The sequence below is a fragment of the Oxyura jamaicensis genome, chromosome 14, assembly GCF_011077185.1.
Source record: "Oxyura jamaicensis isolate SHBP4307 breed ruddy duck chromosome 14, BPBGC_Ojam_1.0, whole genome shotgun sequence".
NCBI classification, from domain to species: Eukaryota; Metazoa; Chordata; class Aves; order Anseriformes; family Anatidae; genus Oxyura; species Oxyura jamaicensis.
The window spans coordinates 14266777-14290751 of record NC_048906.1 but is presented as its reverse complement, the minus strand read 5'-3'; the positions used below and the strand labels follow the sequence as shown (position 1 = coordinate 14290751).

The 23975-nt window shown below is 36.0% G+C and overlaps 1 long non-coding RNA gene across 4 annotated transcripts in view; it reads left to right on the top strand.

Moving 5' to 3' along the window:
* Positions 1-19135, top strand: part of LOC118174508 — a 126048-nt gene extending 106913 nt beyond the window's left edge. Inside the window, exons 3-7 of one of the 4 annotated variants that reach the window (XR_004754672.1) lie at positions 1473-1543; positions 6138-6268; positions 15860-15955; positions 16492-16589; positions 18690-19135. This is a non-coding gene — a long non-coding RNA (uncharacterized LOC118174508). The remainder of the gene's footprint in view (positions 1-1472; positions 1544-6137; positions 6269-15859; positions 15956-16491; positions 16590-18689) is intronic. The other 3 variants (XR_004754670.1, XR_004754671.1, XR_004754669.1) reach the window with 3 other exon arrangements.
* The last annotated feature ends 4840 nt before the right edge of the window (positions 19136-23975 follow it).

Below are 23975 nucleotides of genomic sequence, written 5' to 3'. Positions count from 1 at the left end.
ACATTAATTTGGGAGAGATGTGTTTTACACAGGACATGTTCAGGGGAGAAGGATCAATGAAGGAATGGTTGGTATTACATGGCTGCAAATACAAGTGTGTGACAAAGCCCTTAACTTTTCACCAATTTGTAGGCTTCTCCACCAAAGACTATTTGAGTGTGATCTCCAGCTAGTATGATGTTACTTTCACCATGGAAAAAAAAAAAAAAAAAAAAAAAATGAATACATGAAACCAGAAAGTATCAGTAATCCTGAAACTTACTTAACATTGTAAAATATTTAAGACATGTGAGATCAAAATTGGGCAATAGGCAAATTTTATTTAACTGTGTGGATTTTAAATAATTGATGAAAAGTTGTGCAACTTTGGATAGTGGATTGTATTAGATTACTGCCAGTATTTTATGAAAAAATACATTACATATAATTAATTCCTCTATACAAGAGGCAAGGAAAATTTACTTTAGTTTAACTGTCAAATTTGAATGAGTTCATTTGTCCAAAAAAGTATTTGAGGCCTCTGTAATAAAGGCCAGTGGTAATGCCTAGTCTAAGTGGACTGATAACTATGACAAGGCACAAGAAACTCTTCAACAAAACTTAAAATTATTCTTTATACTAATTGGTGGCCATTCTACAGGATGCTCGTTGAATAGATTTCAAAAGATTTGTCAAGAAAATGTGTGCAAATCAATAGGTTTTGTTCATGAGGAAGGTTATACAAAGTGAGATTGACAATTCACATTGTCCTTTATTTGTGCTCTCCCTGAAAAACTGAGTACTGTTATATTCAGGCCTAGCATCTTAATTGATGCAACTTTCCTAATGCCTTTATAATAGATGGTAGGAAAGGAAACCCTATCAGTGTAGAGCTCTTAATCACATGCATATATTATATTCTGTAGGATTTTTCCAGCTCATTTAATAGATTCCTGATGCCCTAGTAATTCTCTTTCAAATAGTGCTTATTTTAATCAGCTCTTAAGTAAAACTCCAAACATTTCTCAATTATTTCACATTAAATGTAAGTAAAGAAGTTAGAAAAACGTGTGATTGGCAGCTGGTTAAAATATGAATGGTTTAAAACAACAAATTACCATGTTAATATGTAAAAGAGACAATAAATAATTCCATCCCCTTGCTACTGCAATAGTTTACAACGAATGCATAGTACGGTTTTATGTTGCAAATGAAGCTTTTGTAATTAAACTTATCTGAAAGAAGTTTATAGTTTTCTTAGTATTATATATACAATGATGTACAGGGGTAAGATTTGCTACTGGTTCAATTAAATAAAAATAAATATTCTGTTCTACCATATACCTTAGATATGTTTTGATCTCATGAGTAAGAAGGACTATCAAGTCTTTAGCAGCATGGATTTTCCATGGTCAACATTTGTTTGTAAAATATTTTGGAATGTGGGTTTCCAGTTGCAGAAATATTGTTCAATTGTGCATTTTTATTCAAAGTCCACAGAGCCAGGAATACACTGGTGTTACCATCTGGGGATCTCTTCAGTTTGGTGGTGGCATTTCAACAGGTACGAAATGCTGTATCACTCCACAGGGAGAGAGATTAAACAAGTTAAATCCAAACTCAGTGATAGTGTGCAAAGAAACAAACATAACAGTCGCTGGGTGACAACACAATTCCAACCACACCTCTTAGCTGCTTTTTTTTGCTTTTAGCAGGAGAGAGGGTAATGTGAACTTTACTTTCATCCACCAGTGGGGAAAAAAAAAAAAAACAACCACCCTATATTGTTGCTAAGACAAGTGATGTTAAGTGTTAGGGACTATTTTCATGTGTACTGTTGCCTTTCCCATGATTCCTTAAACAGTTATGGAGGAAAAAAAAAAAAAAAAAAAAAAAAAGATCCTGAGTTCTCATTTTAGTAAAGTGGAATATCCTGGATAGCAATGACTATGCACAAAACAAAACTGTTCGATTTTTTAAAATCTGATTTCTTGCGTTGTGCTGATAAGAACAGTTAGAGTGGTGCTCTGCAATATCCGACTGTACGTAAATAGCTAGATGTAAATAGCTAGTAGTACAGGTGCCCAAGAGGTTGAAGTATATTCATCAGGCACTTTGGGCTAATTAAGTTGTCATGGAGTTGATAAGGTCCCCATTTGTATCTGTGTATAATTACTTTTACTCAAAACTTGTCTTTAACCTCTGCCAGCTTAACTTTACACCAGTGTGCTCATTCGCCCCCCAACGATCAAGCCTTAGATCATGAGGGATCCATCTTTCCCTGATGTTCTCCTTAGACAGTCAGAGAATTTTTTTGTATGGATCTTTCAAGTCCTGATGTATTGTTGGGACTTCTAGCACATGTTTGTGTCTGTTGGCAGTGAGAGATCCACCCTTCCCTCACTTTCAGAGTTCTTGTTCTGGAGACTTGCTTTGCTCACAGCTCTTTCCTTTCCTATTAAACTATACATAAACAGAGACAACGAAACAGACTTGTGAATACAAATAATGGACCACCCATGCAGGCTGACAGCTGCCTTGTAAGGACAGCACAACTTCAGAAAAACAATTGTGTAAATTACACGGATAACAAAAACAAAGCAGTTAATCACCTTCGTTGTGACCTTCACTGCTGGTGAAAAGCTACCCTAATGTGGTTTAACATGCAAACCAACAAAACAAAAATCTAATTGTCTGAACTGAGTATTTCCAGTGCTACAGTCACAGGAATGTTCTGTTGAAGCAGTCTTTCCCGTCAGGCTCATTTGTCAAAACCACAATGTGTTGGAAAAGATCTTGATAAACTTCTGGTGAAATACGAATAGGTCTCTCAAAAATCCATTCACCAGGTAACTGCTAAGGTGTTCTGAAGACATTGTATGTTAATATTGCTTGGCTATATAAGCCCAGGGAGTCAGAGGTGAGCATCTGGGAGTTCTCATTCCTAGGTCACAGTGGGCTAGGGGGAGTTAAAACACAAGTTGTAGATCGTCTGCAAGAGCAGATGAGATGCCTGGAAATAAAAGCTGGAAGCTTTTGGTTGACTTTGTGCCAAGCACTATGATATTTTTTAAGCAGTGTCAAACATATTTCACAGAAAATTCTAAAATGTAATTCTTTGTCTTACAAAGCTCTGTTAAAACTTAAAAAAAAAAAAAAAAAAGCTTCTGAGAGTTGGAAAATATGTTTTCATGAACAGAGCTTTTTGTTGCAATATGTTGCTGAATTTGAGATGTATGAAATGATGTATTTTGGAGGTAATTCCCTGATCCAAAACACCTGTTTGTACCAGAATGTTTTGGTTTTCTTTTTCTGAACCATTCTGGCTTTTCAAAGATGAAAAGAGTGTCTGTGTGTATAATGCTTTGATTTATCAGAGGTAAGTCAAGTTGTTAGCAGAGATAAAGTTCTTTGTTTACAAGGTGTCTATATCCTTAGAAAAAAAAAGAGTTTCCAATAATTGAGTAAGATGTCTTGAATGTATAGATTAAACTAGAAGGCCAACAGCAAACATGATGAACTTCAAAAGAACAGCTTTTCATCTCTCTGGGGACCTTCATTAATGAGTCACCAGATAGGTAATTACCGTACAGTTCTTGTAATGACCAGGATCAGACACAAGCAATCAGCACAGTAGGCAACAAGAAAGCAAGCAGGAAAAATAAATAAATAAATAAAATAAAAAATAAAAAAGAAAGAAAAGAAAAAAAAAGTCATTAAATCTTAATTATTCTTCAAAAGAAAACAAGCACAACTAGGGGGCAAATAACTGTAAGGAATATACAGAACTGAATCAAAACCTGCTGGCTCAGGGCAAGGATATTTAGCTATTAGCAGCATTGACATTTATTTAAAGTTAAGCACTATGTTCACAGACCCTTCAGAGGAGTATTTTCCACCTGTTAAAAGCCTGAGTAAGAGCTAGTCTTTGCTTCCACAGGATTGTTCCTCAAATTAAGAATTCAATATTATTATTGTCTCTATTGTAAGAGCCTCTAGAAGCCACACCAAAGACTGGGACCCCAACTGCATGCATAGACAATAAAAGACAGCTTTTCCCAGAATTACTTAAATTGGCAAAGCAGGCAAGGTCATTATGGGAAGATAAGAGAGGTCATCAAGACTGTTTGGTGATGTCCCAGTCCAGTATCCTTGCCACTTAAACATCGTACCAGTATTTGTATCCAGCATATTTAGTATCATAGGTACATAGGGTTTATTTACCAGTGAAGGCTTCCCAAAGCCTGAATCACAGAAGCATTTTTTTGCAGCTAAGCAGTCCTGTTGATCTCAATGGAATTCCCTGGGGAAATTCTTTGATGATTATAGGAATATAAAGTTTCTTGATTAGGCTCAAACTTCTTTATAATTACGAACATATAAATAAGGTAGTGCATACACATATTGTTATTGAGGGAGGAGGACTGATCAGAAAAAGTTAAGGTACAGTACCTCCTGAACTAGAAAGTTGCATGTCTTCCATCTGCACTGAACTGCCTTTTACAAAAAAGTATTGTGCAGTGGGCTACAAAGATTGCTCTTCTATCTGCCTTGCAGCAAGCGATTTCATTTCTTTTCACTGTCCTCCAAATTGTCCTCATACAAGTAAACTTACTTTTGGCATGAATGATCCAATATCACATGAATTTATTACATAACTATCTTCACACAATATGTGAGCCGTACGCGTATTTTGGTGGTGGTCGTGTTGGTTTATTTTGTTTGTTTTGTAAGTTATTTCCATCTTACAAAAACTTAAAGCTGTTTAGGATCAAGAGGACAAAGAAGCAATGCTAAAATTCTTCCCACTGTTAGCATATACTTCACCATTTTGAAGTCCAATGGTCTCTGGGTTTTGAAAGGTCGAGTTTTGGGAAACTGATTTGAACTGACTTCTGCTTCTTACAAAGCAAATAAACAAGACTGCAGTCAGAGGCAAAAAACTAACAAAGGAATAACAGTATTTCCAATGCCTCTACAAAGTTAATCTGTTTATGTGGTAAGTGCTTGTAAATTCTATGAAATGTACTCTCTGCCTCCACAACCAAGGAGATTTGACTTTAAAATTGATAGCTCACTTAGGATAACCTTCCTTCAAAAAGTATGCTGAGGAAGTCACTTATTTGCACAGTATTGTGGATTTGGCTTCAGAGTATTGTATGGGTAATTGTGTAATGACTTTTTCCTGAGTATGTTTTTCATAGTGCACTGTATTTCTCCTGCAGAAAGAATAATTATGTAAAGAACTATAATCAGAATATAGTGTCACTTAAGGTATTTTAACAACTTAAAGATTTGTTATATCTGATACAGGCTATTCAAAGTGGGAAATCACCAAAGAAAATACTAGTTTGTAGCATTCAAAGCTCCCATATATGAGGGCTGAAATTGGTGATTCTTTTGATTTCAGTGTTGGCTGTCATCATGACATTTCCTTAATAAGTATTTCTTCAGTGCTCTTGGGAAATCAAACAAGCTAACAAGAATAATTTTTCTGTTGCTTTTAGCATTACTTATCTCTAAAACACTTAAAAAAAAATCCTAATCTTTCATCTTTTTGTATTCCAAATTGTTGTTTCACTTGGGATTTTAAAACAATATTTTACATATTGTTATAGAGTATGTGCTATGTCCTAATGTTAGTTTGGAAGAAGAAAGATGCATTTGCCAACACGCTGTTTTCAGCATCAACTAATAATAATAACAACAGATAATTTAGATAATGTGACATTAGACCAATTCACAAAACTGAAGTTTATTCTAATATAACATACTTCAACATACCTTGTTAGACATAAATCAAAGCTGTTCCTAAATAACTTTGATCAGCATGCTCTGTTGGAGAAGTCTTAGGATTTCTGGGTTCATTTTCAGTAAAACTAGATTGCAAAATAAGAAATTCAGATTAATAACAATTCTTGTTAGTTTTATCAGTTATTTTTAGCAACCTTATTGAGCCAAGGATATATTGCGGAATACATTTCAATTCTCAAAGCTAAATTTTATAAATAGGAACTCATAGTAGTTTCCTGGATCACGAACTTTTATGATTTGACATTATAATTATGTAGTATGCACAGATTTTCTTCTACTCTTTTTTTTCCCTTCCCACCAGCATGTGTTTAAAATACCTCTTGCTACTCCTGCTTTCTCTACAGCAGCCAAAAGTGGCAGCTGAAACTAACCTGCATAATTCCCTGCTGATTGAAAATGAACCAGGTGATTGCAGTGTCCTATAAGCTACTTAATGAAGAGTCTATCATGCAGCCATGCTATGAGTCAGACTTTTGTGAGTTCTCATCTGGTTTTAATGTGGATTGCTGATTATTCTTGAATCATTCTATCCATTTGAAAATAATAATATATATATAAATACTTGATTGTTGTGTAATGCCTTTGAAATGGTTTGTAAACTGTACTTCTACTGTAGTGGAAATAGGATAAATTGCATGCAACTTTCAAACATCATTGACAGTAAGCCTCATCAGTTGTAAGCCTGAAACACAATTTCTCTACAAAATTCTTCTCTACTAAACAAAATTAATCAACAGATTTTCATGATATTCTTCCCTTCCTTTGGCACATGCAATATTTTAATGAGTTATCCATGAATCTAACCTGAATTCATCAATAGGAATAAACAGATATTCACAGGGCTGTCATACTGCTGATGGTAAAAAATAGAGCAAACTCAGTGGCCTCCTGTGACTATCAACCCTGCTACTTCACATAACTCTTTATGTTACTCTGTTTGGCTGTAGGAAAGATCTGAATCGTGAAATACCTGAGCCTACTTACCAAAATTATATCTGGAAAGCACATTGGGTATACAGACAGATGATGTCAGAAAAAATAGATTTGTAGTAGTTGTAGGTAGGCTGCTGCATATCCAAATTTGTAAATATTATTTCATATTCTACATGGGCCTAAGGAACAATGAAGGCAAGCAACTTGCCAAGGTCACCTAATAAACTCTCACAGTTGGTATTAACATTCAGGATCTCATGGCTCCCTATATCTATATTCAGCTTATCATCAGTGGTATCCTTTAATCATACAATCTTTATTTTTGCATCAGTGTGCTCTATTTCAACAGTTAATATTGGCTATCCTTACTAAGTTCATTTCTGTATGAGGTTAACAGATATTTATTAACAACTATCATGAGAATGTGATATGAGTTCATGACCTAAGCAAAGAGGTTCTTTATGGCAAGACATTTTCTTTCCAGGTCTTCCCTTTTGTTACTTTATATTTGTCCTTTGCTTTCCTGTTCACCCTTTCTTATTTTTCTTGACAACTTTGATGTCAATTGGGCTGACAGGTCAAAGTGAGCAATAGCCTTTCCTTGCGTTCAGATGAAGCAAGTTACCCATGTAATATTCTTAGATGGTGGTGTGACCTGGAGGAAATCTTAGTTCATTCCCAAATGCAGATCTATAGAATGGCTTTATTTGTTTCATTGTTAAAAACTTTCATTCTTAAAGTGTTGTTTTTTTTTGTGTTTTTTTTTTGTTGTTGTTGTTTTTGTTTGTTTTTGTTTTTGTTTTTACACATTTTTGTGTCAAACTCCCTTTTGAAGTTTTGCTCTCTGCTTATCCATCACTCCCTGAGTTCTGACAAGTTTCATATCATGGTATAGGGGTGGTTTTGTTGTTGTTGAGGGAGGTTTTTTGACTGAACGTTTTGTCCTGGGAACTATTCATGATAAGGATATATTTTGCTGCAGCAGTCTGGCCATGCATGTATACTTATCAAAGCGATTGATCTATCATTTCAAAATGTAAGCGAAATCTAATGGGGGGGAAAGGAGGAAATATGCCATGTAACTGCATAACAGTGCTGTTTTGTTTAAGAAATTAATGCAAATATAAAATTGCTTTACTTCTTCGAACAGTTGTTCTCCAGATCGGTACCTACTAGAAGCCAGAGCCTCTAAAAATAGCTAGATTTTTTTTAATTATTCAACTTGAGACATAGGCATTTGATTTCCACGGGGATATATTCTCAGCAATTCAAACCCTGAAAGACTTCTGACAACAAGGTTTGTAAGATTGAAAGTGCTGGTTAAAACAGGCTAAACCCATTTGATTCTTACAGAGACTAGTGCCTCTTGTGATAGCAATTCCCCATTAGGAGCCTCCTTCACTTCTTTTTAAACTTACTGGAGAGAAGCTCTTCATATGACAGAGTTGAACATGTGTGCATTATATAACAATAAAACATGATATTTTCAATAAACTTATTGTATTATACACATCAACTAATTATTAAATTATAAATTATACCTTTGCAGACTAGAAATGATACCAATTCTATTCTAAAATGAAAAATTCTGTCAAGATACAAAGGATTTTGTGTATAATTCCCTTTAGTATTAACAGCATTTAATGTATGTGAATGGACACAGAGAAATATTTTGCTATCTTTTTCTTGTGGTACTCTATTCAGACACAAAAGAACAGTACAATGTAATTTTAAAAAATCAGTTTTTCAACATAATTATTCTATTTCACCTATTTCTTATTGTCATAATGAAGCATCATGATTCTTTCAATGACTTCCTCAGTTCTGTGCTCAGGCTTTCTAGATTGAGCAGCTGTCTTGCCCCTGAACAGCGTCTTGGCCTCATTACCTGGGTTAGCCAAGTTTACATGGTAGTGTATGTGTGTGCTGGATGTGTCCAAGTCTCTCTCTGGGAGCTGTCACCAGACAGCTCTCCTAATAGAAGGAACAGCAAAAATAAGAAATGCAAATAGAATGAAGAATAGGCTGCATGTTAAAATGATATCTCATGCTTGGTTGTCTTTTTTTTTTTTTTTTTTTTTTTTTTTTCCTGGAAGTTCAAAAAGACTTAATGGCTGTGTATTTCATCTTCACAGAATCACAGAATAGTCTAGGTTGGAAGAGACCTCCAAGATCACCGAGTCCAACCTCTGACCTAACGCTAACAAATCTTCTACTAAACCATAACCCTAAGCTCTACATCTAAACGTCTTTTAAAGACCTCCAGGGATGGTGATTCAACCACTTCCCTGGGCAGCCTATTCCAATGACTAACAACCCGTTCAGTAAATAAGTTCTTCCTAATATCCAACCTAAATACATCTTGTGCATGTGTGTTTTCTTTTAGGGGTGCACCGAAGTCTGGGTTTGCTAACTCCTCAAAAAATTTTATAGATTATTTCCATCAGGACAGGAGGAGGGTTTTTACCTGTTTCTATTCTGCTCATTATCAGCCTCACAAAACACCATAACTTTACCATATCTAATGGTTAAGATATTTTTAACAATTTATCAGGAGATGTTTCATTTAGATTTGTATAAAGTGTTCTCTTTTAACTGCTTTTGCCCAAACAAACCTGTAGAGCAAATGAAGTTTTTTATTGTAAATATTCCCATGACCTGATCTAGTCACAAAGTATTATTGGATTAATGAGGGTCATTGCCATGTCCTTCATTTCTGTTTACATCATTAGAAGTACATGAGTAACAGATGATAAAGAAAAAAAAATATGGATTATGTCTTAAAATATTTAAATTCAATTTAGAAGATTAAGCATACCAGTTTCAACAGCAGAAAGCATTTTTTAGTTCCTGATCGTTAGCAAAAGCTAAAGAAAGACCAAAGGAAACATTTTCACTCGATTCACCATGAATAATTTTGTCTTACTGCTAGTTTTCTTCTTGAAATATAAGCCAGATATATTTCATCATTAACCTTTTGAACAAGGCCAAGTATAATTGGCAATTCTTCTGCAAAATCCATTTGTCTGTATTATGCCATTCCTTTTATAGAAGAAATAATTGTCATTTTTTCTGTGTACTTTTTTTTTTTTCAGCTAACTTTTGTAAAAGATTAGAAATATTATAAAGCCCCCAAGGGATACCCTATTTCAGCTAGGTTTGCCAAGCAACAATTTTCGATTGTATTTAGAAGTATTTCAATATGCTCAATGTCAAAGAGGAGTACTATTTAGAAATTTTGTAAAAATAAAGAATTTTAGCACATTGAATTCTCACCCTTGTCTCTAAGACTAACAACAAGGTTCTTAAGGGTGCTCAAGCTATCTCTTAACATACCATAACAACTGAGACTTAGGTGTATGCCATGGCACAACTTCCATCTTGTCTGAAATCACCTACTGTCAGTAATAATGCCCTTTGTTTACTGAAAAGCTAATCAAAAATTTGGCCAGCTGTAACTGGAATTGCCTTTTAATATCTTAGCTGTCAACCTGCAAGTATGTCTTTTTGACAGTATATTTGCAGGAATATATATGACATAGTAACAGATAACAGAACAGCCTTAACATCTGGAGAAGAGACTAGCTTCAATCAAAGTGAAGGATGACATGTTTCAGTACTTTTATGACAAGTGGGAGAATATTTCAGAGAAGGGCTGCACTAAGATTTTTAATGGTCCTTACTTACTGAATCACCATATTTTGCATCTCCCCACCCCACTCCCCCATTGGTTGATTGCTGATTGCTGAATATTTGCTCTTTGCCCCTTATCATTATTTAATACATTAAAAAAAAAAAAAAAAAAAAAAAAAAAAACATCAGGGACATATTTTTTATTTCACCTATTAGTTATTCTTCTGCTGAGTACACTGTTCACTAGTGGGTACTAGCATGCTGTTTTACAGTAGAAATGACACAAAAGGGGCACACATTTTCATTATAAATGCAATTATCAAGTCAGTGGTTGATGGTTTACTGCTCCTTTGGCCCACCAAATAATATATTAGACAGAAGCTGCAGTAATATGTTTTGATACTTCTGTCTTATTCCAGCAAACTTTTAAAGTCCATGGGAGTTCTGCCCTTGACCTCCTCCTGAGCTGAATATAGCGCACTTAGTTAGAATATCGCTGGCACTTAGAGATCTACAGATAAAAGCCACAAGAGTGGAATTAGATATTATCACTTTTGGCATTGCTTTCAGTTCACCTTAAAATACTCTTCTGGTATTGTATTTGCCCATTTTTGGCTTCTTACATCTCTGAATGAAATCCAGGCTAAAGTGTAAGTCATGGAAAGCAGTTGTTATAAAGGTGCTGTGTCAGTGGCCTCTGAATTTTACCACTTTTTCTTAAAAACCTAGAGTGAAGTAACTTAGTGATTCATCAGTCAGAACCCTAAATCTCTTTTAAGATTTCAGTTTATTTCCCCCAAAAAGTATACATGCACACAGAAGATAAAATGGTGTATCATCACAGCTGACTTGGATATCTTAATTGATTGTATCAACAGTCAGGGTTTTAATTGGATGGATCTGACACCTACTAGTCCTGGCTTTTACCCATTGGAAGCAATGCCGATTGAGGAGAAGCAAATCTCTGAAGTTTGGAGTGCTCTGCTGCTTCTGTCTCCTGGAGAAGAGGGAAGGTAGGGATAAAAGGAAACTTTTGTTTCCCTCAATTTTCAACATATGTTATTTGCTTAGTGTGAAAACAAAGTGTTCACAGATTGAATTAGCTCATCATTTATAATACATATGTTTAATCCAAAACTATAGTTGGATGGTGGTATAACAATGAAGTAAGTTTGCTATTTAGTTATTTGGTTATATGGAAAAGAGAGAGTTTTCTGAAGAAGCTATTAACTATCTAAACAAATCCAGACTTGATGGGTGAATCCAGGTTGTTGGCTTTAGTATGCATCTGTCTTAAAAAGCTTGTGGGATGAGAAAACAAATACTTTTGTATCAATTCAATTTTGCCTTTTTTTTTCTTTTTCTTTAAAGCTGTAACTAGAAGCCATTAGGTATTAATTTCTGACACTAATAGGAATAGACTTGTAGCATTTTTACTACCCCCTTTTTGGAGGGTTTTATGTTTTAGAAATTAAACAAACAAAAAAAATTACTACTGTCTAGTGTTATAAGAGTAAACAGAGCATTAAGATTTTATATAACTTTAAAACCAATTAGATTAGGCATTTTAGATTCTTAACTTTCAATGTAAGAATTACAAGAATCTTTTTGATTGTAAGATACATCCATTCTTCCTGCCACAGGGAATTCCCTTTAAAGGGTCTGAAATTAAACCTCTAGACACTTAACTCATTGGTGTGGCCAATATTGCAATAGCAGGTCAATTGCAAAATTGAGAAGAAAAAATTATAATCTCGCTTGTCTTCTTCAGATATCTTCACCCTTGTTTGAATGTATTTAGTGTTTAAAAAATATTTTGTCAAATTTCTAATATAGAGAAAATGAGGAAAAAAAAAGACATATACCCACAAGTAAGGATAGGAACACAGTCTATATTTGGCCAAAGTATGTCATTTTTATTATTTTTGAGTTTAGTTGTATTCGTACAAAAACGTTATGGATACATTAAGAACACTAATCCAATGTACGTCATACTGTACTACATCTGCAATCAATTCACATTTTATGCACATGCGAGTATGCAAGCACAAGAGGCAGAGATGCACACAGCTCAGTACTTAGGATAATACTACGCTCTTGAGCTGATACCTACTACCTAAAATGATATAACTTATGCTTGTGTTATTTCATAAAGGCAGAAGAATTCTTCTAGATAAGGCTTTAGAATGCCATTTCCAATATGCTTGGTTCTAACTTCACTGAAGAGTGAAAGTAAGAGAAATCACTTATCTTCCCTTAAGGTCATGCTAAAACTATAATCTGTTTATTGATAATTCTGCAGCCTTGTGAAGCGTTCTTTTGTGCCATAAATTTTACTGAGATATATATATTTTTGAATAACAGTATGTAAATTTCTCTGCTGTTTAAGAAGGATTTAAGTTAAAATAGAAAGCCTAAATATAATATCTTCTTACAGTATCGCACACCAGTTAAAGTAAACTGGAACCCAACAGATCAATAGTTAAATACCATTAAAAACCATTTTGAGAAAAAAAATCATAATTGACTTTACCATATGTTTCATTTTCTTACTATACTATCTTCAGAGTGAAATACAATCACCGTTCATGGGGAGTCTAATTGACTGTCAGTTAAGGCCTCAGTAATTGATTTCTTGACAGCTGGTAATACGTCCATTGCCGACAGCATTAAAAAATAGCCTTATCCACTGGAGAAAGATGGGAAGCAGAGCTCACACGTTCACCAAACACTGCAAGTAGCAACAGTTGCCTTCAAGATAGCTTTCTTGCACATGTTACTTCACTTTCAAATCTTCCTCTTCTCTGCCTACTTAAGTCTCGAACACTTCAAACCTCAAATGGTGAAAAGAGAGCTTTGGCTCTTGCATTCTCTTTTTATTCTGTAGCTTTGGCTTGTGTGTTCTCTCTGCAGTGAATATCTGAAACTATGTTCAGACAATCTTGTGATTTTTGCCTGAAAGTTTTTTTGCAAACTTTTTGTGTAGCTCTGCTGAGAAATTATGAGTGTCTTGACTAAATTTTGAGTTTGTTAAAGCAAGGAACAAGGAGTATATGGAGTGAGAGAAGATCTGACTTGAAAGCCCAATAGTACACTGGTATCTGTTCTTCCAGGTTATAAAACTGGTCTAATCTCTAAGGTTTAGACCAAAAAGAAGCAGTCATTTTCCCAGATGAGCTCTATTTCACCTCCTCAGTTTGTTTCTCTCATGCTTTGGTATGCCATGAGGGCCAGTATACACTGCTTTTAAATTTAAAGCCTTTTGCAATGTAACTGCTGTAAGAACTACTCTGTATATAGAATCATAGAATCATAGAATATCCTGAGTTGGAAGGGACCCTTAAGGATCATCAAGTCCAACTCTGAAGATATGAAGATTAGAAAGTCAAAACTCTTAGCTAGTGAGTGGCAGAGAGGGAGAACAGAAATATGATGAAAGAAGTTTTGTGGGTGCTCTTGAATATTAAATAAATATACAGCAAGAACTCTTGATTTGAGAGTACAGGAAGAACAAAATCATGTTGCTTTAATTTGAACAAATACTTTTATATAATTAAAGGAATTAAACTTCATTGAGAAAGAGAACAAGATAACAGATGTTGATTACATAGGTCTTAGCTAACACAATTGTATGTTATTGACCCCAAAAATAAGGGAGTAAAAGTCTGTATGCATAGATAATGGAACCAGCAAGAACTGGCTTGACTGCTGAAGTCTCAGAAAGAAGGGAAAGGTCATAAATTCAGCAGTGAGGAAGACTTCTGGCCTTCATCAAAAGATGACCAGAGTAGATCAGACAACCACCCAAGGACTCCAGTTGTGGTGGTTTTACTGTGTTAGGCAGCTGAACACCACAACCGCTCTCTCACTCCCCCTCCTCAGATGAGGAGGGGAAGAAGTAAAGGAAAGAACAACACATGGGTTGAGATAAGGATGATTTAATTAAAGAGAAAAAATATTATTAAGGGAATATTAATTAAACAATTTAACTAAAGGGAAAAGGGAGAGGGAAAGGGAATAACAAAACAAGTAAAGGCTATGTGGAAGTGCAGAGGAAAGAAATTCCTCTCTACTTCCCACAAATGAGCGATGCTTGACCACGTCCTTGAAGCAGGGCCTCAACGCATGTAGCCAGTGTTCGGGAAGAGGACAGACGTTTTTGCAACGAGAGCCCACCCCTCCCCTCTTCTTCCTTTTTCCACTTTTATTGCTGAGTGTGACATCGTATGGTATGGAATATCCCTCTGGTTGGTTTAGGTCAGCTGCCCTGTTGATGTTTCTTTCTCACTTTTTGCCCACCACCTAGGAGGGTCAGAGAGAGTCCTGATGCGGTGCCAGCACTGCTCAGCAGCAGCCACAACACCGGTGTGATACCAGTGCTGCTCTAGCTACAAGTGCAGAGCACTGCACTGGATGGGCTGCTGCAGGGAAAGTTACCATCCCAGCCAGACCCAGTACACCAGTATGCATGCAAATAGGATAGGGAACCTATGTTAATGATTCTTCAGAGACCTGGTGAATATGCAAGAGATTTATGGGAAATTAAATGAATATGTATATATCCCAATAATATATGTACATTGCCAGCACCATTGGTGTGTGTTAGGTGGAGCGATCCCTCCCACACCCAGCGCCATAATAAAGGATGAAGGCTGAAGACCAATCTACTGCCCAATTCTGTAAAAGCTTAGTAGAAAATTTACCATTCTACTTCAAGCTCTGAAAAATGTGAATTTCTTTAAGCTCTAATTTGTCTTTTTATAAAATTTGTTCTAATATTTCACAGACATAATGTGAATTGAATTAGTTAAAATGTGAAAAGTGTATTTGTGTTTCTGCATTAAAAGAGCATATCTGTCTGTCTCTCTTGTTCTCCATCACAGAAGTATTTATGGCCTTTGGCATTATTATACACAAAGGAGGAAATTAAAATGTTTCTAGTGAATGTTCATCTTTGATAGGCAACTACAACTACATTTTTCAGTACTTCTTGGTCAGTGATAAAGACTGCTGCATAGCTGTGAATCAATAGATGATTGGTGTAGCCTTTTCTTTTAATTGTCACCCTCTCTACTACAGATAGACCAAATATTTTTTTCTTTGGGTCTTAAGAAAGAAATTGCCATGATAGTAGAGCAGTCTTTAGTTCATTTTTTTTTTTTTTTCTCACACCAGCATGTGCATCCATCTATCACTATTGTAATGTGCTTTTGAGGTATGAAAGGCTATTTAGTACACGTTCTCAGTAACTACCTCTGCATAATAAGAGCACCAGAATTGAGAGTACTTTTCATTTGCTGAACAACTGGAATACTTAGTAGATGAATAAATGAGCTTTTTAAGCAAGAATATCAGAGAAGATACAGATAAGATATTAAGAACCATAAAAATAATTTTCTAAATAATCTCTCCATATTTATTTAATTAAACTATATGTTCTCATGACTCTAAATATTCAATATACTTGTTAAATATCTGCTTTCATTTTTTTCACATACAGAAAACTTACATGCTTTACTTCTCTTTGTACCAACTGCAGTGATGAATATGGCAGATTGTGATGATAGTAGCTATGTAACACCAACCATCTTAAAAGGTAATAGCAAAAAGAACTCTGTCAGTTAAGTACTGTCTTAACAATTTTGTCCTTAAGGCCCAAAGAGTTTCTAATTCCTCTGGAGCAGCATATGCTTCTGTGTAAGATCAAGTGGGTTATCTAATCTTCTCCTTGCCTTGTCTGATCCAAGACAAATTTTGAACTGTATCTAGATATTTTTGTGGAGTTCTCTGTATGTTCAAAGAACCGATATGTGATCTTTCTGTAAAAATTACAACCTATGAAATCAAATGTCTCTGGTAAAGATTTTAATCTTGTGCTCTGGGACAGAAGTAACATCTGTCACTCTGTCAGAATAAATGCCTACATTTCAATGATTGTGCTGACCTGCTATGTAGATATATCTATGCCCTGAATGGCAGGCAGCTGTGCTCTTTGAATATAGTGCCAGAAGCAGTAGGAAAGGGAAAGAAGGGGCAGAAGATAGCCCTTCTATCGTGCTGTAAAGGATCTGAATATTTAGTATGTAATGTTTTGCTAAGTGAGCTGTTCTACCTACACTCTTCTTCCCTTAGGATCAATTTGAGATGAGTACTGTGTCTAGAAGGAAACACCTTTTATTTCAGAGAAAAGAAATGCGGCCTTACAGTAATATGTATTTTTCACTTTGCAAGTATAGTGCTATTTTTCAATATTTGGGATATAGCACAGAGAAGTGCTGGGCAAAGAAAGCCAATATTCCTTAAAATTGCTGTGATCCCATTCTTTCGTAACTGCATGTTTTCCCTTTCTAGCCTGTTGTGGTTTAACCCGGCTGGCAGCTAAACAGCACACAGCCGTTCGCTCACCCTCCCCCCTCCCTCTCTGGGATGGGGGAGAGAAACGGGAAAGTGAAGCCTGTGGGTTGAGATAAAGGCAGTTTATTAAGATAGAAAATAATAATGATAATAATAATAATATGTACAAACAAGTGATGCACAATGCAATTGCTCACCACCCGCTGACCGATGCCCAGCCCAACCCCGAGCAGCCGGCCCCCCCAGCCCGGTTAGCCACCCCTATATATTGTTTAGCATGACGTCAGATGGTATGGAATACCCCTTTGGCCAGTTTGGGTCAGCTGTTCTGGGTTTATCCCCTCCCAGCTTTTGCTGCACCCCCAGCCTGCCCGCTGGCAGGACAGAGCGAGGAGCTGAAAAGTCCTTGGCTTAGTATAAGCAGTGCTCTGCAGCAATTAAAACATCAGCATGTTATCAGCACTCTTCTCATCCTAATCCAAAACATAGCACCCTACCAGCTACTAGGAGGAAAAATAACTGTCCTAACTGAAACCAGGACATAGCCAAATTACTTTAATGTATTTTTTTGTTTTGTATAATTCTATGATTCTACTGCTGTTTTATCAAAGCAACAACCACTTGCTGAGAGATGATACTTGCTCAGCTAAGAGGAGAGTCTGTGTGCCTGTATTGGTATGCCCTACCCAGCTGGGTGGCCATGAGTTGCACTCTCACGGGCTTTAGAAAGAAGACTACCTACTTTACAGAAACTGGAGTTATCCAGATACATTGAAGAATTTAGTGCAGGATGAAAGGACTGCTGCCTCTAAATCTAGTCATCTTGAAGTTCATTGGAATCTGCCACTTTACAGCTCTCAATCCAGTAACAGCACCTGGGTTTGTTTGTCTAGTCACAAAGGAAGTCTACTCTGCTTTGTTGTTTTGCCCTTGCTTATTCCTACACGAATAAGTGTACAGAGGTTGAACCCATTTCAGTGAAAAACATACTGAGCTCAAACTACACACTTGTGACTGGTGTTTCAGTTGTAATATCATATATTTTATAAAAATTATTTCATCTGGGAGGCTTTGAAAGCTGCTTACATCATGAAGGCTGCAAATTATTTGTAAACAAGGTCTTACTACTTGCAAACTTAGATGTTATTTTGTAAAGTAAGATAGATTGAATTATTACAGTCAAATCTTTAATGTTACTCTTGTTTATAGCATGCTTCCCTTAACAATAAATCTCCAAGCCCGTGGGCACTTTCAATTACTGCATCTTCCTTGCTTAGCAAAGGAACTCATAAACTTCTCTTTTTGTCAGACCGCTTTGAAAGATCTTTATATGTAATGCAGACTGTGTTTCTGATTATCTTTATTTAAAGAAAGACTTAGTAAATGGATATCTTGTGGGGTTTACCCCTCCTTGCCTGTGACAACAGTAAAGAAAGGTTACACAGGCTCTGGAGACAGTTCTGAGTTTCCTTTGGTAGTCTTAATAGGTACATTTTTAAAAAAAAAAAGCATTCCTATGCAATGTGTAAAAGAGGTAGGAAATGCAATGGAACTCTTTAAAAATTGATACTTAATGTTTATTTAAGACTTTCATGATGTATAAAAATGACAATTATCCCCAGTATAACGACTTTCAAATGTACAGCACCAAACTTCTCAGTATTTCAAGTTTTATGAATTTTAGAGAAACCCGAAGATGCAGCTGTAAAGGCATAGATATCTCCCCTGCAGAGGAACTTACGGCATTATTTGAAAAGGTGTCATGTTTATGTAAATAGTTTCTTGACCTACAAAGATGGCAGAGAAAGATTCACGCTCACTTAACAGATGTAAAAACAAGGTATGCACAGGAAATCAAATTTCCCAAGTGTCCTTCTTTTCTATAACATTTAAGGAAAAAAAACATGGAAGAGGTGGAAATAACAGCTCACAACTTCCTAAAAGTTTGTCCTTCTAAACTGTGTACATTTTCACAGAATCACAGTTGTCCGAGGTGGGAAGGAACCTCTGAAGATCATCAAGTCCAGCCCCCCTGCTGAGCAGAATCGCCTAGAGCACCTTGCGCAGGATCACATCCAGGTGGATTTTGAATATCTCCAGAGAAGGAGACTGCACATCCTCTCTGGGCAACCTGTCCCAGTGCTCTGTCACCCTCCCAGTAAAGAAGTGCCCCCTCATATTGAGCCGTAACCTCCTGTGCTTCAGTTTGTGCCCATTGCCTCTCCTCCTGTTGCTGGGCACAATGGAAAAGAGACCGGCTCCATCCTCTTGACACCCTCCCCTCAGGTGTTTATACACATTATGAGGTCTTCCCTCAGTCTTCGCTTTTCCAGGCTAACCAGGCCTAGTTCTTTCAGCCTGTCCTGGTATGACAGGTGCTCCAGTCCTCTGATCACCTTCATAGCCCTCCTCTGAACTTGTTCCAGTAGTTCAATGTCCCTCTGGTACTCGGAAGCCCAGAACTGGACAAAATACTTCAGGTGTGGCCTCACCAGGGCTGAGCAGAGGGGGAGGATCACCTCCCCTGACTTGCTGGCAACACTCTTCTGTATGCACCTCGGGATACTGTTGGCCTTCTTGGCCACAAGGGCATGTTGCTGACTCATGCTCAGCCTGCTGTCCACCAGGTCTCCCAGGTCCATCTTTGCAGAGCTGCACTCCAGCAGGTCTGCCCCCAGTCTGTACTGCTGCTTGGGGTTATTCCTCCCTAGGTGCAGGACCCTGTGCTTGTCCTTGTTGAACTTCATGAAGTTCCTCTTGGCCTAACCCTCCCGCTTGTTGAGGTCCCTCTGACTGGTAGCACAGCCCTCTGGGGCATCAGCCATGCCTCCCAGCTTTGTGTTAGCAAAATTCATTGTAAGATCGCAAGAAGCGTGGTGTGTTCTGAATAGAAACCATTACCAACTCACCCCCAGTGAGTAAACAGAGAAGGTGAAAAAGAAAACAAAGCCTATATAATGAGAAATGCCATGACTTGTGTTTTCTGTTAGTTTCATAGCTAACTAACTTCAGAAATCTGTGCTTAGAAGCACCCACTGATACAGTAAGTAGAGTGTCAAAGGAAACTGGAGATGTTCATCATTTCTTAAAATCAGTCCAAACTTAAATGCCTCTTAGAAAACTATTTGTAGGAATGCTGGTTGGACATGTTGATGAATATTGCCAGTGTCATGTTTAGCTGTTAAAGTATTGGCATATAATCTTTTATGCCTCTGTTTAAAAATATTCCTTAAAATAAATAAAAATTTAAATATATGAAGCATACAACTCTATCACAAAATAACTCCAATCCCATTTTGTAACAGTAATGGGTAGATTGCAGCAGCCTTCACAGACTAAAAACATTTTTTGCTGAATTGGTTTCCTATTTGTCAAACAGGATACAAAGTACAGGCTACCTTTCTATATGTGGAATATTAAGGTATAAGCTCTACTTCTGGTAAGCAGTCCACATTCCTTTATCATTTTGAGTGTGAAGTTTAAATGTCTCCATGTACATTTTATATACTGACAACTATAACTCTGCAGGTATTTAGTTTCATAATGTGATATTTGACACCTAAATTTCAAATGTAGAAAGAAATTATATGTTAGAATAAAGAATTATAGCACTCTGCCATCCCTGAGGAAGGTATATTAGCATCCATGATAAAAGAATATTCTTGATTTGCTAGTTTAAATATAGATAAATTCATATTAAAAATAAAAATCTGGAATCTATGAAAATGGTAATGGTTACATTAGCAGTAATACAAATGTGCTTCTGACATGTGGAAATATTAGACTTTTTTGTGCACAAGTAACGTCTATAGTTTGCTTTTAAAGATTTGATTTGACAAGAGTGCTCCCTTTTCCAGTTCTTTCTTACATTCTTAGTAATTGAATTATATGGGCAGACAAGCCTGTCCTACAATATATAGATTTGATACCTCAGACCTGGCAATCTGAGTCAGATACTGCAAATAAACTCTTGAAATTGAAAAACTGCCATTGGTTCATATCCTCAGACCTATTTATGAAGTGTTCTGAGGATGTAGAGGGGACAATTCAACAAGAACTGTGACTCCAAGGGCAGAGAATTTAAAGAAAGAAGAGGGCAGGTCCTGCCATTAATTGTGTTTGAAAGTGTTGATGCTGGAAACAAAAGCTTTTGTAAATATGAGAACTAAAGGAAGGTGAAAGCCTGAAAAGAGCTTTGCACTGTTCTTTGTATAATTGGGTTGACTTTGGTTAGTTCAACATAGGTGCTGCGGTGTATATGGCCAATTTATATTATTTCCCTACCTTGCTCTGCTCTTCTGCTGCACTCTTCAGGCTTCCTAGCAATGATAACCTAACACCAAGATGACCTCTGAAAGGTCCCAGTCCTTCTGTCAGTTATTCTTTATACTAAAGTTCCAATGAATTGAACTTAAGAAAATGGACCTTCTAAGCCTGTATGAATGAAACCGGTTAGGCATTTGGTGAGCTGCTAGTTACGGCACTAACTGGATCTTGATAGAACTTAATAGGCCAGAGCTCCTCTTCCTGCTTGAAGACCCTTCAGCCCAAATGACTGAATGGGTCACAAAAGTCTCAGCCATAGTGGTCAATATAATTTATCCAGTGCTTTAAAATCAGCATTTTGACTGTATGCAAGGGAAATCTGAGCACTGTTCCTTGTTCCTTCCCTTTCTTATCACAAAACTGGTAAAAACAGTTTTTCTTTTAAACACTTCAGTTTCAATGAAGTAGCATCTTTTGGCAAAAGTTTATATTGCTGAAGTTTAACCAATTTATGCAGATTGACAGTTCCAGTTACTAAAAGGGGACCACAAGTGAGAGTAAGGGGTACAAAATCTGAATAATGAGTCCTTGCAATGAACATTCCTTCTCTGCAGAGACATTGCTTGGAAGGCTGTCTGACCTCTAAAATACATTAATCGTCTGCCTCTGATGTAAATCCATTTCAGAGGGAAAACATTCACAAGTTGCCTATCATGCAATACATACAGAAGGGCAATGATAAATTTTGTTCTTTTCTGCTTATTTAAGAAGAAAGTTATTATGTAAGTAAAGGTGTTTTATAGAATTATACTGTACATTCTGTTGACAAAGAATATCATTTGAGGTATATATACCTGTGATTTTGAGCGTGACAGCTGCTAAAAATGACCTCCATCTAAAAAATTAGTTTTTGGATGCAAAACTAATATTTTCTAAAGCCAGCTGTTTGAGTGACAATACAAAATTAATCTTAACAAGCAGATCACTTCATAACTGTTGAGAGCATTTGGCAACATTTTAAATTGAGTGTTAGAAGAATTAAAATTTTTTTGGCATAATTTTGATAATATGGATTAGTAGTCAGATCTATCACCCATTCTAGGAAAAACTACAGCACTTTCCAAATAAATTAAAGAAGGGAGGGTGTCACTCAGTACTAAAAAAAATAACATTGTATTACGCTTGATTTAAGAGAAATATTAAATTCACAAAATAATAGTAAAAAAAAAAGCTAAATGTGTTTTAATTAGATAAATTAAAATGCTGATAATCTTGACAAAAACCATGATCCAGATATCCTTCAAGTTTCATGTTCTTATTTAACCACAGCTAGCATTGACAACAACTGAGTGACACAGGATGACATTTCCAGATGTAAAAAGACAAAGTTAGCCCTTCATGAAATTGAGTCTTAGCCATTTCTTCTTTTTAATATCCTTGTGAGGAACAGCAAGGTATTTGCCTTTTTAAATAACTCTGAGATCCAATTATTTAATAGTAAGAGATGAAAAATGACATTAAACAATTCTAGTAACTGCCAAAATAATGCAATTTCCTACTCCTATTTTTGGTAGCTCAAGACAACCTAAACAGTTAAATAGCTGCATAGCCTAAGGAGAATGAAAAACGGTATGCAAAGACACTCTGTAGAGAAAATGTCTCCCACCAATATCAAATGTAAAATTAGGAATCAAAAGTGATGGAATGAATTTAAAATACAGTCCAATTAATTCATATTAGGAAGTTAAATGTTCTTGGATTTCAGGGTTTAAGAATACCTGAGTACATGAGTGGTCAAAAGCAATTTGCTGTTGACATTACAGGATAAAGGCAATTTTGAAGTCACATTACATTTTTTTCCTTCCTGTTTTAGATATTCCTCTAATGATCAACTATAAAGAACACTGGAATTAGTTCAATTTCTGATTAGGCATAAAGAAGTCAACCTGACTGATATGCTGTGTTGGCACCTGGAAGGTTTAAATAGCCATAACTTGATTTAAACAATGAAATGAGCAAGCCTGTCATGGTAAAGAGAAGAAACTAAAGAAATTATACACTAGTTTGACAGGTTTGTTTGTTTGTTTGTTTTTCCTTCTAGAGAAGCTTTGCAAAATAATATCATAGTTTGGTCACTTTGAGATTCATGCTCTTATTGACTGCCTTCCTCAAATTTTGTAGCTGTAGGTTGCAATTTTTTTCCGCGCATAATCTCTTAGTCTCTGAAAATGTAATAGCTTGATATAATTTCTTAATCATTATGGCAATGTTCCAGATAATGTTTTCTTTGATTCCATGAAGTTTACTGGTATTTAAAATATGTTACGAAATGCAGGATATGGGGTGTTCTGTTCTAAATTTCTAATAAACTGTGAAAAAAGCATTAAATACCTGCTTCTGTCTCCAAAGAATGGATGCAGCATGGACAAATCAGCAAAATCTGAAATACGTCTACAACCTCTCTTTCTGCAGAACATTCTAAGTTATGTTATAAGCAGTAAAACATGAGTAGTACACAAAAATACCATTTACAGTATGTGCAACAAGTAGTGTAAAATCAGTTTGTTGTGGTTGTTTTTTTTCCCTGAGCTGGGCTAACTCTGTTACGCAGAAGAGTTTTTGTTGTTGTTGTTGTTTTGTTTGTTTTTTGTATGCATTCAGTCCATTTGTTGTGATAGGGTACAAATACAAAAAGATATTAATATTATTATGCCAGGTAAAAGTTTCATTAGATTAAGTGTATTTTGAGACTTATCAGTAAACAGTGCAGTAAATATAATAATAATCATAAAGCATTCCACAGACTCACAAGCATATAATGAACTTAATTAGTATTAAATCAAAGCTAAAGCTCACCAGACTGCTCATCCAGCAACAAAACCATTTCCATGGGCAGTAAAGTACAGATGATTAACTTTTTGATATTCATTAGATAAAGGATCTGTTTTCATCCTGGACCTTAAGCATCCAGTTAGCTTTCTCACAGAGACATACCT